This window comes from Botryllus schlosseri, chromosome 1, assembly GCF_051294905.1.
Source record: "Botryllus schlosseri isolate E-star chromosome 1, Bs_hap1, whole genome shotgun sequence".
In the NCBI taxonomy this organism is placed as follows: domain Eukaryota; kingdom Metazoa; phylum Chordata; class Ascidiacea; order Stolidobranchia; family Styelidae; genus Botryllus; species Botryllus schlosseri.
Window position 1 is genome coordinate 26,559,814 of NC_137236.1, and position 16,295 is coordinate 26,576,108.

Sequence of the window (16,295 nt, forward strand, 5' to 3'; positions counted from 1 at the left end):
ACCTCATGACGTCACGTGATATCATATTGTTAGTTCCAACCCTATATTTCAGTGAAGTGATGTATTAATGTAAAACACGCTGCCTACAGACGACTCGGGCCACAGTATATGTCACAATGCTGAAGAACATACTGACTTATTAAACGTAGCCAAATATATCAACTGGAGCAATTAAATGATATAATAATCCCATAAAATCAATATCTTCCGTCTCTTTGCCAACAAATTCGACGAAGACTAGCAAGGGAATACAAGCTTACGCCTTAACGGTCCAGGACAGACCAGAATATGTATTCGTCGTCTGAGTATTGATGCATTGATATTGAGCAGAGTGTCGAATGAGCTTCTATACTTGCTAACGATATTATCCTAATAACAAGATATACAGGAGTAGACAACACCCCAATAACACGGATTTGTTTTTGTATGACATAATAAATATAACAAATCAAGATGGTCCCAGTATTCCTGGTAGATTTTTTACATTCGACAGCGATGTATTCTGTATATGAATTTCATTGATTGGTTGAATAAGCATCATTTGCTCACCATACCTACATGTAACGTATTTCGCTCTTGATATTGTGTGATTGCGGGTCAAGCTCACACCAGAGAGTCACCAAATATTTACAGACTGAAAACTGGATATTTCGTGCGAACTTTTGTAACAAAGTAAGTAGAATTTCTGAGATTATCAAGGTGCATGCTCGTTTAGTGTTGATTTTTTATGCTGCCAGCGCCATGCATAGAGTGGCACGCAGTTGATATGCAATGAATTGAAACCGAAAATGTTATAATCACGTGTAAAATTGTAATATATAAAAGGTTCACAGTGCAGCACCTACCAAGGTTCGTTTGTGAACGTGAACCTCTAAATTTCTGAGGTTCACACACAGAACGCGAACGTGAACCTCACGATCACACCATCCCTAGTACAAAGCTACGATTGTTACTGGATGTAGCGCATTTTCGAAGTTATTATTATCCCACAACATTGTCACCAAGAGGGAATGAGGTATGGTCGAAAAAAATACCAAAGTTGCATCACAATACCAAGCTCCGTTACAATGCAACAGTCGAATCTGATTTTGGGTGTTCCAGGACCAAGACCAAAATAAAATGTATATTTTCGCGATCAGTACCGCGATATAGCTATCGATTGATACACGTTTTATCAAAATAAACGCTCGGCGAGCCGGTTAAATAATACCGTCAATTTGCCTTTGACCAAATGGAAAGTGTGGCGTATACCAATTTCACTGAGCCATGAGATTTGATTGTGTCCACACCATATAGGACACTGTACTTTTATGCTGCAGTTATCGACGATTGACTTGCCTACTGGTGTCGTTTTCCAATAGCAAGTCCCTGCTAAAAGTCCGGCGAAATGTTATGGAGGGGCATTTTTAAAGGGTATATAGGAGTTTTGGGTAGTGGGGAATGAAGACTCGGAATAAATCTGAAGTGGGGAATTATTACAGAAAGGTTTGGAATCACTAAGTTAAATTAATTTTCGTTTTATAGCAGTGTTACCATATGTCCTACTTTAGGAGGATTTGATCTCCCTTTAAGGAATTCGGAAATGTCTTCCGGGGACGCCTAATTGTTCTTATTTTTGGAACTCACGACCCCTGGTTTACGAGACCAGAGCTCTAACCACTGAGCTATGGTGTCTTACGATACCGGATACGACAACTATACAGTCAGAAATCGCGACCATTTTGAGTTAGATTAATTTTCGTTCTATAGAAGTTTTACCACGTGTAATTCTTCAGGAGGAGTTGATCTCCCTTTCAGGGAATTCGGAAATGTCCTCCGAGTACGGCTAATTGTCCTCATTTTTGGAAATTCGTCTTTGACAGCTAGGCTAATGGTAATGATCAACTGAAAATCGCCATACATTACGCGAAATGCGCATTGCGGACGCTGCAGAGCAGTTAAGTCGGGAGTCGAGTCGGAGTGACAAGCATTTTATAGCCAGCACAAAAAGATATTGATTTCCTGCGAATATCTCAAAACCAGATGTTTTCGATATCGGTAAACTAACTTTTGAAATTGGATAAACGCGCCCTTTTTCCCCGATTCCAAAGTATGTTAACCGTTGTCTATAGCCAAGTAAAATTACGTTGGAGAGGTGGAAACAGATAAACAACGCTATCGCTATGCTGTCAACTGGAGGCTACCACGTGCTCGTGTCCATATGAACTCATTTACGACTTCAGACAAGTTTCCAGACTTTGTGCGTAGGAAGGGTGTTGAATCGAAATATGTTCATGCTCTCATACCTCAATATTAATGGTAATGGAATCAACAAACAACAAAGGACGTTTAGCACTGATGCAATGTGTGTATTCAAGAATGCGGGGTCAGCTATTCGTGGTTCTATCGCGCAGCTACATGAATAAGTGCAAAATCTTGCTCCAGGCGAGGCTTGTACTCGCAGCTTCCGCATGTGTCCGTGTCTGTCGTATAGGGGAGATGTGGTACCGATGGATCACTGGGACCGAAAATACTTTGAAAATTCTCCATCATAATTCCATGATTACACTCCGTGAATTTGTCTACAATTGCATGCTGGCAGAATCTTTCCTCACATGCAAAAAAAAATCGACCTGCGTGAGTTATGGGGTCTGTGACGAATGATTTACGTTTTAGGGGGTGTAAAGTAAATTTGGATCGACATTTGCATTTTTCTATATCACCTTTCAGACTAACAAACCCGCCATAATTTTTGATGTGAAGTATAGAGCTTGTATCAGGCTATATAATGGCACATATTTTTTTAATCAATACCATCCTCGAGTGGACTATTTTCAAGTCAATTACAATATTTATGGGGTGGGGGACCCATGGTACCATGGCAAAATCAAGCAAAATAGATGGACCAACTAATCACTTAACAACAGAAACTCGCCTACATATATATAGGCTGTAAATCAGAGTTACCTGTGGTGTTTTATTGCTATTACGAGGCATTTGAAAGTCAAAATGTCGATTTGCGGGTAATATGTATGTGGCATTAATTTTGTAAATTTTAGCGTAAATCAAAACAAGATTTTATGCCAACATTTAAGTTGATATAATCTATTTTATTCTTGAAGGTCGCGACGAAACATTCTTCATTAACTTGCGGTAGCTTAGCTTATAGTACACAACAAAACAAGTGAACAAATTTGAGTTTTTGAGCGTATGTCTCATAGGTCCCATGGTTGTGTGCCTTTGGACCCACCGGGTGGGGACCGGTGACACGTTCGAGCAACAAATTTTAAACGTTTATAAATATTTTTTGAAAAGGCGGATATTCATGTAAATGTCGGCGATAGGTAGAGCTTGTATCGAAGTGTTGAGACAGCAAATGATCTGCTATTCTCGGCTAAAGATTTGCGGACCAGAGATCATTTTGCAATTTTTGATCCATCGGTACCACATTTCCCCTAAGTACGGCACGCTAACGGATTGCGCCACTGGAGCTACGGAGAGGTTGACGCGAACCACTAAAACCTTGTGTACGAACATGAACCTGATGAGACTTCACAATGCCCATTTCATCACAAATCATTTATTGAATGTGACCATGTCTGCAAAGTATATTACCGGAGATGTAGATATGTAGATGTGTCACTCGTGAGTAATTTACGTAAGCAATATTTTCTACGATGATATAATATACCCTAAAAATAGTAATTAGTATTCGTCATATGTGTTATTCTTCGCAAGGAATGTCGCACTCGAAATACTGAAAAAAATCTTTCGAGCCGAATTCCAACTAGCGACCTGTGGATATCGGGTCTAATTGTTCTTCACTTCAGCACTCTAACAACTGAGGTATATCGAAGCGAGCTGATGTAACACGAGTACATGACTCAGTATGATGAACTGCAAATGAGTAAGTTATGTTTTTTTTGTTCATTTCGTGTATCCCATGACGTTGAGCAAGCACATCCCTGGATGTATGTCTATTTTGTGTTTCAGTATCGGTTTGTTCAATGACTGTTTACAGCAGTTGACGCGATGTGAGATTCATGGTCGTTAAGGCCCTGACCCTTTAAGGTCAGATTAGCAAATATTTCCCAATAATGACAGCTCATTCATAGCACCGCTTCTGATTATGTACCATGTTACATGATAAAAGTGGATATCATTAAAAATAGAGAATATTCCTTGAAGACGTGAACCAGCCAGCTCTCCAGATATGAATAACATTATACGGAATTATTTCGACTGCAAATAAATTTACGCGTTGTCGGCAGGACTCGAACCTGCGCGGGCATAGCCCAACAGATTTCTAGTCTGTCGCCTTAACCACTCGGCCACGACAACTGATTCACCAATGAGGATTGAACTCACGACCCCTGGTTTACGAGACCAGTGCTCTAACCACCGAGCTATGGCGGCTTACGATACCGAAATTGACGACCATACAGCCAGAAATCGCGACCATTTTGACTTAGATTGATTTTCGTTCGATAGAAGTCTTACCATAAGTCCTCCTTTAGTAGGATTTGATCTCCGTTTCAGGAGATCGGGAATGTCCTCCGAGGACGCCTAATTGTCCTCATTTTTAGAAATGCGTCTTTGACAGCGAGGCTAATGGTCACGGTTAACAGCAAATCGCTATAAATTGCGCGAAATACGCATTGCGGACGTTGCGGAGTGGTTAATTCGGATGTTGAGTCGGAGTGATGAGCTTTTTTTTAGCCAGCACAACAAGATATCGATTTCCTGCAAATAATTCAAAATCAGCTGTTTTCGATATCGGTAAACTATCTTTTGTAATTTGATGAACGCGCCCTTTTTTCCCGATTCCAAAGTATGTAAAGTTTACGGTCAGATAAGCAAAGAAGGACAGCTCATTCATAGCACCGCTACTAATTATGTACCATTATATTACATGATAGAATTGGATATCATTAAAAATAGAGAATATTCCTTGAAGATGTGAACCAGCTATGAATAACGTTGATAACGGTTAGGCTACTACATCTGCATACATTCCCAAAAATTATTTCGACTGCGAAAAAATTTACCCGTTGTCGGCAGGACTCGAACCTGCGCGGGCATAGCCCAACAGATTTCTAGTCTGTCGCCTTAACCACTCGGCCACGACAACTGAGCCACCAGTGAGGATTGAACTCACGACCCCTGGCTTACGAGACCAGTGCTCCAACCACTGAGCTACGGCGGCTTACGATACCGGAAGCGACAACCACACAGTCACAAATCGCGACCATTTTGAGTTAGATTAATTTTCGTTCTGTGGAAGTGTTGCCATATGTTGATCTCCGTTTAAGGAAATCGGAAATGTCCTCCAAGGACGCCAAATTGTCCTCATTTTTGAAAATTCGTCTTTAACAGCTAGGCTAATGGTCATGGTCAACTGCAAATCGCCATAAATTACGCGAAATGCGCATTGCGGACGTTGCGGAGCGGTTAATTCGGATGTTGAGTAGGACTGATGAGATTTTTTAACAAGCATAACAAGATATTGATTTCCTGCAAATAATTCAAAATCAGCTGTTTTCGATATCAGTAAACTCACTTTTGTCACTTGATGAACGCGCCCTTCTTTCCCGATTCCAAAGTACCCTCTCTAACTTTTATTCGAAACTCGTACACCCCAGACCGCATAAAACGCTGATTTTGTAGTAAGTCTAATCCAGAGGTGTTCAACCTTTTCGCAATTCACGGCGATTTTCGATTAGGTGTATAGCAGTGGTTCCCAACCTTTTTCAGTGGCAGGGCCAAATTTAGAACTTCAGAGTACGGTCGGGGCCGCACGAATACCAGGACAATGAAAGGACCCCAAAATAGTCATCAAAATATGAAAATTGCCATTGTTTCGATCATTCGCTTGACGCCATTGGCCATTGTGTTGCCGCGCTTACGTTGTTCAGAACAATCAACTTCTGGTGGCTATTTCAGAGTAGTTCTATTGCCCTGACGAGATTTCAATTCGTATTTTTGGAATCAGTGCGACACTTGATTCCGATAAAACCGACATATCAAATTATTCGGACGCAGTAATAGGACTACCAATTATGCTGCTTTTTGCCGGCTAAACAGTACGCATCTCGGCGTATTCAATCGTGAATCACTAGTTGCGTCCGTAAATTAGTTATCAATACCCAGGGCCGTAACAGCACTTCGTCAGGCCCCCTAAACGTTGCTCTTGGCCACCCATAAGGTGATAAATCGAACTTCGAAGCCCCCCCCCCCTCAGGCCAGACGGATGTTTACCGCTATTTATCATCGAGATCGGGTGTCCGTTTAAGGTAGCTACTCTCTGCTAATAGCGCGAAGCGCGAAAAATTTCTCTAATTCATGATTGAATCGGTCAATATAATCGGGAATTGCGTATATATTGGTATCAATTTTCATCGTCTCTATGCTCACGTAATCAGATTGACCGGTTGAGCCGAGTTAGTTGTGTTTGAAAAGGTAGGACCACTCAATAATAATTAAACAGCTTCGGGCGTATAACCGTTGGCAGGAACGAAACAGCACGAAACAGGGCCCCCATAACACTTAGGTCTCGAAATCAGAATCACCGTTTAGTGAGGCAGCGTGAAGCGCGAAAATCTTCAACAATTCATAATAAAATAGGTCAATAAGATCTGGAATTGCATATATATTGCTATCAATTACTTGTCCTCTCTGCTCACGTAATCAGATTTACCGGTAGAGCTGAGTGAGGTGTCTTGGAAACTGTGGGGCCCGTAAATAATAGTTAAACATATTCGGACGGGCAGACCCGTTGGTACGACTTCGTTACATGATGTTATTTGGTGACCTCCAGTCTGCTATATCAAAAAATATAGAATCGCCCAAACGTACTAAACTAAAAGACGTACACGATTTCAAATTGATAGTTCTTCACTGGCATATAATTCTGCCCTGCGGGATGGTAGCCTATTTGTCTCGTGAGTTTCGGATTGCCAAGACAGGAACATTCGGCGCCAGTCATTTAGGCGCCTATGGTCAATTATACCTCTATGTATTTTGTATATAGATAACGAAGCTTTCGGTCAGCGTAAGGGCAGTCCTTTTCGCCCAAGGATTTCTCGCTGTCAATCGTTCTGGCACACTTCTTGGAGTTGCATGTTCCATGGCCTATAACTTTATGTATTTGTGCGTCGTGGCGCGGTAATGGCCAACGTCGATATGCCCACTTCGATAAATCTTGCGTATTTTATTTTGGCAGAAGAGTACCCAATAATTATGGTAGTTGTGAACTTGAAATCGCGCCCCGCGCGAAAAATATTTGAAAAAGTTGCATAAAATTTCATAAAATACTCTATAATTTATGCTAAGTCGTTAAATAATTTTGGGCCCCCTTCGAGCTCGCCCCCCCCAATTGTGAGGGCTTGGGGTGCGGCAGTTACGGTCCTGTCAATACCTATCTATATACCTACAACTACAACCCAAAACTTTCCTGTAATCCTAATTGAAAACTCCAAGCCAAGCAAGAGTATTTTATGAATATAATTTTTTTCATAAATTGATTTCTCAATATTTTTGTGAGGGCCGCAAGAAGACTAGCTGAGGGCCGTATGCGGCCCTCGGGGCCGCGGTTGGGAATCACTGGTGTATAGCATACAACCGCCATGGCAGCTCGACGTCATATACTCACGATAAATTAGCTACTGGAAACTTGGCCCTTGCGTATAAAAGTTTTCAACTGTGCCGGAGGCTTACTATATCTATGTACAAAAATCGGGACTTTAGATGCTAGGGAATGTTATATGGATTACCTTTTTACCTGGAAAATAATTTTGACGATACTATTGGTTGCTTCATACGATCCTGTCAAATATCTATTCATTCTGTTCCTACGTGATCAGATTAGCTCAGAGGTCTCTAACTCAAATGTGCTCCCGGGCCCATTTCCAAGTATGCGATGACGCCGCCGGCCGCAGCATCAATAATAGGGATTATCGACGTATAATTTCCAAGTACGCCTTATTTGACGGGACCTTGCAGACAGGCATTCTACTAACATCGTGGAAATGTGATTTACTATTATATTACTCATGCTCGACACGGAAAAAAATCACATTTCAAACATTTGAATAAAATTGTTTTTGTGCCGGGCATAATTTTTATATTTAATGAGTTATATACATCATACGAGTGGATGAATCATGACATCGTAAAACTGTCGGGTTATAATATTGCAGGCAGACATGGGGTGATTACATCATGAATGTAATCGATTGCGATTACGATTACTTCTGAATCACGCGATTACGATTACGGTTACGATTACAGCAAAATCAGGAAGTAGTCGATTACGATTACGATTACATTGGAAAAGTAATCACGATTACTCACGATTACATTCATTTTGCATCGTAGTAGTTATGTTGAAAGACAATACATGGATTGCGCTGAAAAGGCCTAATAATATAACAACTGCCTTTACAAAAGATGGGACATTTCCTTGTTACGTCATAATGTACCCATTGCCCATTTTATAGACGGTTTATCGCACACAACGTTTTGCATTCTTGCCAGGTCCATAACTGCCGCACCCCAAATTTCCTAATAGGGTGGGGAGCGTGGTTGGAGGGTACTCAGAAGTATTTCGTAAACCAACATAAATTATAAGAGTATTATCGATACATTTCATTAACTTGGAAATTCTCTTTGAGCTTTGCGATTTAAATATCTCTAGATAGCTTGATTTCAAAATGCATATGTCTCCGCCTCAAGAAATAAGGCTTGTAAAATTCATAGTAATAGGTATTTAGGTGCCAGTCAATACCGCTCCTCGACACATCATAAGACATGTGGAGTTTCGGCTAACATGAGACTCCACGAAGTATGCTACTAAAGAAAGACATTGGCCGAAACTTAGATAATGTGTCCATTGTCAATAGCTGCGCTGGGTGGGCGTGACTAACAGTCTATTCCTTTCAATCTGAGCCCACGATGCAAATTCCACCCGGGCACCCACAGAGCATTAGACATGACAATTTGTGTGTGCGTCTCACGTAAGTTTTTCTTTTATTCTGCTATGTTCGGGCCCCTACAATCAATATCTTTTGGCTATATAACAGACCGGGGGTCACGAATTAACAACATACAATAAAGTAATTATTCCAGGATACCAGATGTTACAATTATGAATTACGCGTCCCCTGCTCTTCAGGTAAATCTGGCCATCGGGCGCTGAGATATGATTAAAAACGCAATACAATGCAATTACCAATATTATTGATTAAATTCAATTAAATTCAACTTCAAAATTGACTACTCTATGGGGGCCCACGACCAATGTTTTGGTGGGGAAACTTTTGCTTTTTTAATCCTGATTCTAGCTACAACCCACGCTAACATGGTATATAATCCGATGGCTATAGCGATTGGCGCCCGTTTTGAGTAGAATAATATGAGAATACGAGAAAGTGAACATAGTATTCTGCCTTTAACTAGATGCAGTTAATGTAATGCAAGCTTCCATTACGAAAACGGCAAAACAACGGCTCGGTTATGATATATATCAGCAGCTGTTGATTTTAATGCTTCGTTGTGGAAACCGTAATGTTTTATTTGACGAGTAAAAAATTTCAAACCTTTGTCTGGTGTACGTTCGTACCATATAGGCCTACTGCTCGCCAAGCAGCACGGTGAAACTGCATTTTAACTATAGAATTACATTCTATAGTTTAACTAAGCCGAACCAAACATCAATACAAAAGTTGCTATTTTAACTTAGGCTGAGAGGTGATTAATTACGCTGTTGCGAGGTAGTATTGTCTGAAATGTATTGATAACCCGAAATAGAGCACGGTGGGTTTTCTTACAATCTCACTAATGTACATCGAACATCTATTTACTATGTGTGGACACGTTCTTACGCAAAGATGAGCAAAGCTAATAGGCTACCTCTGACGTAATAATGACCAGTGGCTTTGAAAATCGGACGTTTACGCTCTCAATAACTGGTATAATATCTCTTCCCTGTTCACGAGTGTTCAGTTTATGTCACAGTTCTTGTACAAATAAAAAGTAATCGTTCTTTCACAAAGAAATCGATTAAATATTGGAAGTAGTCGATTACGATTACGATTACTTAGGGACTTTTTCGAATGTAATCGATTGCGATTACGATTGCTTGAAAATGCTGTAATCGCCGTAATCGATTACGATTACTAATCGCGATTACCCCATGTCTGATTACAGCTAGTGGAACTTTCTCGTGTCACAATTTTATGTACAATAGTTTAAAATCTATAGTGAAGTTTAACCTGATTTCAGAGCATTTGAGCAGTGTAGACTAATCCTGGTTTTGATGTAGTCTTGATAAGTAGCCTATAGGCTATTGTTACTGTCACTGTCAAGGTCAAATTAAATCAGCGTTAGATTTTGCCTTCGCTTAATATTGGAACATATTAATGACAACTTGGATATATTAATTATTGAGCCATAGTAATAGCATTGCTTCTTAGTCTCATTATCGATCGTACCCTAGGTGCTTCTAACGAGATTTCTCGTAGCCCCTGTCCATTTTCAACACAATTTCTGATGGTACCTATATTAAAATCAAAAAACCCATTCACATAAAATCGCGCCCAGCGCGCAGACTATCTTCCAGTTGACTAAATTGGCCAAGAAAATATTTCACAGCATATAGGCCTAATTCGTCTACGGAACCTGGAATAGACCAGTCCAATCTTCAGTCCCTATACGTGCCCCTGCCCGTGTTTAGCGTTGCCTCAGCCACTGAGAATTGCACCTCAATATGATTGATTGCGTAAGTGTTGATTGGAGTTCGGGCGGAGGACAGCGGACAGTAAACTTCGCATTTAAAATAAGTAAGAACGACCTCGAGCCAGATTAGAACCAGCGACCTATGGATATCGGCACTAACAGTTAGACCAGGGGTGGACAATTGTTTTTCCCCGCGGGCCAAATGAGAAGCAGAAATATGCTGGCGGGCCGAGTAAGATATTTTAGAATATCCAGCGTATTGATTTTATTTCTGAATTGGAAGCAGTGAATTCCACTTGGTGGTCAGTGGATTTGTTGATATTGGGGAATGACGAAGTGACGGTTAATTACCCCAAAAAATATTTGTTCGTTTTCTATTTTAGAACAATGTTAAACATGATACATGATACATTTCGAACTCTCTTCAAACCCCTGTCCACGTTTTTCTATCAATAAATTAAAATATATTTGGAATGGCCGAAACAACCCGTCGTCATCCCCTCAAACGTTGGTCTTGGGCCCCCATAGAGTTCTAAACCAAGCTCCTGGTGGCTTCACCCCCAGACCAGCCGCCAGCGAGATGCACGATGCACGAGATGTCTTGTATACTCTAATTTTCAACGTTTATGCCCTAATCGCGTAAAGCGCGGAATTGTTTCATGACTCATGATTCAATCGGTCAATAATATAGGTAATTGCAAATATATTGCTATATTTTTTAACCTCTCTCAGCCTGCGTAATGGCCTTCTAAGTTTTACCACGGGAGCTGAGTGAGGTACTGTCTTGGAAATATTTGGAGGGCCTGTTGGTATAATTACCTCGTTACATGTTGTAACGTACCAAACTAAAAAGACGCACCCAATTTCCGATTGGTATTTCTCCACTGGCAAATATTGCCTATGGACAATTGGACTTCGTGGTTTTCGGTGAACACAAGGGCAGTCCTTTTCGGCCAAGGTTTTCTCGCTGCCGAGCGTTTTTTCCCTTTACTTAGTTAATTTGATCAGCAGTTGCAATTGCAGTGCCTTCTCGGAATCCCGTGCTGGCTTAAAGTTCATTTATCTTGGTGAGTCGTGGCGCGGTAATGGCCATCCCGAAATGCCCAATTCTAAAAACCATTGATCTCTAAATCGCGTGGAGCGAGAGAAAAATTTGAATGAAGTTGCATAAATTTTCAAAAAAATATCCTATAATTCATGTTCATTCACGAAATAATCTTGGCCGCCCGTCGAGCTTGCCACCCAATTGGGGGGTTTGGGGTGCGGGAGTTACAGTCCTGAGGATATTATATAGGTTATTGTCTTGGTAGCCGGTTTTCGAGAAGAGTGCAGCTTGCCGAAATGGCTTCGTTGTTTAGCCAGGGTTGCAGTTATTAACCATCTTTGAATTTCAACTTTCGGCTTTCTTTTTTTGGACATCCTTTATGGGTGGTGATATATTTATAAAAATCATGGGCACTGATTCACTTGTTTCAAGAACTATGGATTTGGAAACACATCACGTAACAATTTGAAACACAGATCGTGTGATGCAGTGGCGTCATATCACAAATCCAACCGGTATGCTAGCAACCCCCACAAATTGTTTGATGGCATGGAAGGTCATATGACTGTTGATGAGATTACTCAAAAATATGAAATTTGGTCTATATAGAGAGAAACACGCGTGAATTGGAGGTAAATCGCGCAGAGCGCGAAAAAAACTCAGTTGACCGCTTCTTCGCGCCCCCTTCAGATGCTTTCACCCAACCCCCCCTCCAAGGGAGGCGCACCCCCAGGTTGAGAACCACTGGGTAATGCGTAATGTGACAATGGAAACAAAGAAGGTTCGGTGACTTCTTCTGACTTTAATTCTAACATCATAATTTGCTACATTGACTTTACTTCGATTCGGGATTAGCCATATGGTACGTATAGGCTGCGTTATGACGGTATGTTAATGAACAGGCTAGAATTCAGGGGTGGGCAAACTTTTGAGCTCTCGGGCCGCATTCAACATCTGAATCGATTCGCGGGCCGCACAATGTAAAATTGGGATTATAAACCAAAACGCACATTGGTATTTGATTGTATAGTGAGGACATTGATATAATATATATGCTTATTTAAAACAAATCAAACATTGTTTTGATGATATCGTACACTCGTCAGAAACAGTGGCGAGATTTCATAGGCTGGTCGACCTCAATAACCAATTCGTTAAAACTATGTAGAGATGAAAGTTGGTTGTCCCGACTCCCGATTCTTAGAACAGGATTGAAATTTAAATCTGTGAGCAGCGATCTGTTCATAGATTTTCTAATTCCACTTTTGGTTCAGTTCCAGGACACACAATGCTGACAGCATCATAATTATGTTAGCTTCAAACACGCTTCCACTGTGTGTAGATATAATATAAATAGCCTAATTCTATGCTTAGGCCTACAGGGATCGAATCTACCTACGACACGCGCGAATCGTTTTTTATAAGCAAATCACTGAAATAATTGAAACTGAAGAGGCCAATCTGAAATCACGCTCGTCATCCGAATTATGTCAATCTCGTTTAGGATTTCTGTGATGTTTAGCAATTGAAACCTCTCAAACTGCGTGGGCCTTAAGATCTAGCTGTCGCGCCAGAAATTGAACATAAAAACTAATATGGGAACGATTTACCTTGGAACAGTGGTTATCAAACTTTTTGAGACACGCCCCCCTTATGATGGAGAACGATTTCGCGCCCCCTTATCGTCATATCACAAAACGCTGCGAAGATGCTAGCATGCCTAACGGATAGTTTGATGGCATGGAAAGTTACGACTATGGTTGAGAGATATGAAATTCAGACTGAATACAGAACAAGAATAATTATTAGTAAGTAAATCGCGCAAAGCGCGAAATTTTTTTTAGTTGAGATCAGCTTCGCGCCCCCTTCAGATGCTTTCACGCCTCCAGTTTGAGAACCAGTGCCTTAGAATTATCATGATGAAATATATTAAAAGTTTAATCAAGCCCCTGCATTAATTTGGTTTTAGTACGCATTTTATCAATATTTCTAATATTTCAATTTCTAATTTCTTTAGACTCTCGCGGGCCGCACAGACCGGTGTTGCGGGCCGCATGCGGCCCGCGGGCCGTAGTTTGCTCACCCCTGGGCTAGATAGTAAACGAATTTCCGGTTCAGTTTATACATCCTATGGTTTTGGTCCACGCAGCAACATTAAGAAGTAGGTTTGATATTTTAAATTTCAAGCAACCTTTCGCGGGCCGCACAGAATCGCTCGGCAGGCCACACTTTACCCAGGCCTGAGTTAGACAGTCCACCGCTGTACCAACTGAGCTATCGAAGAGATGTGATGGGACATGGATCAGCATATTCATGCTGCAAATGAAAAAGTTATTTTTTTGTTTATTTCGAGTATCTAATGCCAAAATGAGGTCATTTAGGCGTTCTCGGAGGACATTTTTGATTTCCCTAAAAATTGGAACAAATCCTCCTGAAGGAAGACATATGGTGACACTGCTATAGATCTAACTCAAAATGACCGCGATTTCTGGCGGTATGGTGGACGTTATACCATGAGCCGCCATGTCTCAGTGGCAAGAGCACTGGCCTCGTAAACCAAGGGTCGTGAGCTCAATTCTCTCTGGTGGATCAGTTGTCGTGCCCGAGTGGTTAAGGCGACAGGCTAGAGATCTTTTGGAATGTGCCCGCGCAGCTTCGAGTCCTGCCGGCAAAGCATACCTTTATTTGCAGTCGTTGTAATTTTAAAGAATGTATGCAGATGTAGTAACCGTTATTAACGTTATTCATAGCTGGATAGCTGGTTGGTTCAAAATTTCATGGGATTTTCTCTATTTCAATTGATATCCAATTTTATCATGTAACATAATCATTAGCGGTGCTTTGAATGAGCTCTTAACAATGAGCTGTTATTTTCAGCATATATTTGCCAATCTGACAGTGAAGGGTCAGTGCCTCACCAACCATGAATCACACATCAGGTCAACTGCCATGAACATTCACTGAGTAAACCGATATCCGAACCCCAAATGGTAATACATTCAGGGATGTGCTTGCTCAACTTCATTGGATACTCGAAATAAATAGAAAAAAATACAGACAACTTATTCATTTGCCGTAATAATCTGCTCAGTCATATCGCATCACCTCCCTTCGATAGCTCAGTTGGAAGGTGGACTGTAGAACACTGGGAGCCGGTATCCATAGGTCTCTGGTTCGAATCCGGCTCGAAGGAGTTTTTTGTATTATTTCGAATGCAAAGTTTATTACACAGATTAAAACTCTCCCTTCACCGTCGCATGTGGTCTGCTGACCAACTGCAATGTCCACGACTATCCGCATAACTCCAATCAACGCGTAGGCAGTCAATCTATTTCACGTGCCATTCCCAGCGGCTGGGGCACCACTAATCATGGGCTACCCAATAACGCGCATTTCGAATAATCTTCATAGCTATTATTTGTTATTATTGATTCCATATACTAGTATGTTTCGCGATTTTGACAGCGGAAATAGATGTCCTTCGATGACCCACTTGCTAGATCGGTGCTCTTTATCGCCGTCAATGATCCTATCCATATAGGTCTAGGGCACTAACGAGTTTTAGTTTATATCAAATAGGCTATTCTTCATTGACAATATTTGTTTTTTTCGATTGCCTATATATGGCGGCATGCGTGATTTTAACAGTGAATATCAACAATACTTCGATAGCACAGCTGATAAGCATTGGCTCCCCAACTTTTCACGAAAATTCACGAAACGCACACATGCCACTTTCAAATCACTGACTTGGGAATAAAATAACAACCTGCAACTTAGTCCTATGGGCATACAGATACACAAAATACACAACAGGGATTTTCTAATTATCGTTGTTGACATTCCCAGCCGCCGTCATAGCTTGATAGCTGATTGGTTCACGCCCTCAAGGAATTTTCTCTATTTCTAATGTTATCCACTTTTGACATGTAACATATTCATTAGCGAAGCTATGAATGAGCTTTTATTTTTAGCATGTCTTTGCCAATCTGACGGTGAAGGGTCAGTGCGTCACCAACCACGAATCTCACATCAAGTCAACTGCCATAAACATTCATTGAATAATCCGATATTAGAACCCCAAATAGACATACATTCGGAAATGTGCTTTCTCAACTTCATTGGATACTCGAAATGAATATAAAAAATACAGATAACTTATTCATTTACTGTAGTAACTTGCTGAGCCGTATCCCTTCACCTTCCTTCGATAGCTCAGTTGGTAGAGCAGTGGACTGTAGAACTCTTCGAGCCGATATCCATAGGTCGCTGGTTCGAATCCAGCTCGAAGGAGTTTATGTATGAATTCGAATGCTATGTTTATTACAAAACTTTTATAAAACTCTCTCTCCACCGTCGCATATGGTCTGCTGGCCAGCTGCAGTGTTCACGGCTATCCGCCTAATCTACAATCAATACGTAAACGATAAACCAATTGGATCAATACTAAACATCATCAACATCATCATCATCATCATTGGATTATTAGCAATTTTATCAATTCAATACACCACGAAAAATGCGATACAATGAAAAG

The 16,295-nt window shown here is 40.9% G+C and overlaps 5 non-coding genes across 5 annotated transcripts; 1 reads left to right on the forward strand and 4 right to left on the reverse strand.

Moving 5' to 3' along the window:
- Positions 1-4,238: 4,238 nt before the first annotated feature.
- On the reverse strand, positions 4,239-4,320 carry Trnas-aga (transfer RNA serine (anticodon AGA)). Its single transcript has one exon. It is a non-coding gene; the product is annotated as a tRNA-Ser (tRNA).
- Positions 4,321-4,395, reverse strand: Trnat-cgu (transfer RNA threonine (anticodon CGU)). The gene has a single exon. It is a non-coding gene; the product is annotated as a tRNA-Thr (tRNA).
- Positions 4,396-5,028: 633 nt separating this feature from the next.
- On the reverse strand, positions 5,029-5,110 carry Trnas-aga (transfer RNA serine (anticodon AGA)). The gene has a single exon. It is a non-coding gene; the product is annotated as a tRNA-Ser (tRNA).
- A 2-nt stretch (positions 5,111-5,112) lies between these two features.
- Trnat-cgu (transfer RNA threonine (anticodon CGU)) lies at positions 5,113-5,185 on the reverse strand. The gene has a single exon. It is a non-coding gene; the product is annotated as a tRNA-Thr (tRNA).
- A 10,777-nt stretch (positions 5,186-15,962) lies between these two features.
- Trnay-gua (transfer RNA tyrosine (anticodon GUA)) lies at positions 15,963-16,051 on the forward strand. The gene is given in 2 exon segments: positions 15,963-15,999; positions 16,016-16,051. It is a non-coding gene; the product is annotated as a tRNA-Tyr (tRNA).
- The last annotated feature ends 244 nt before the right edge of the window (positions 16,052-16,295 follow it).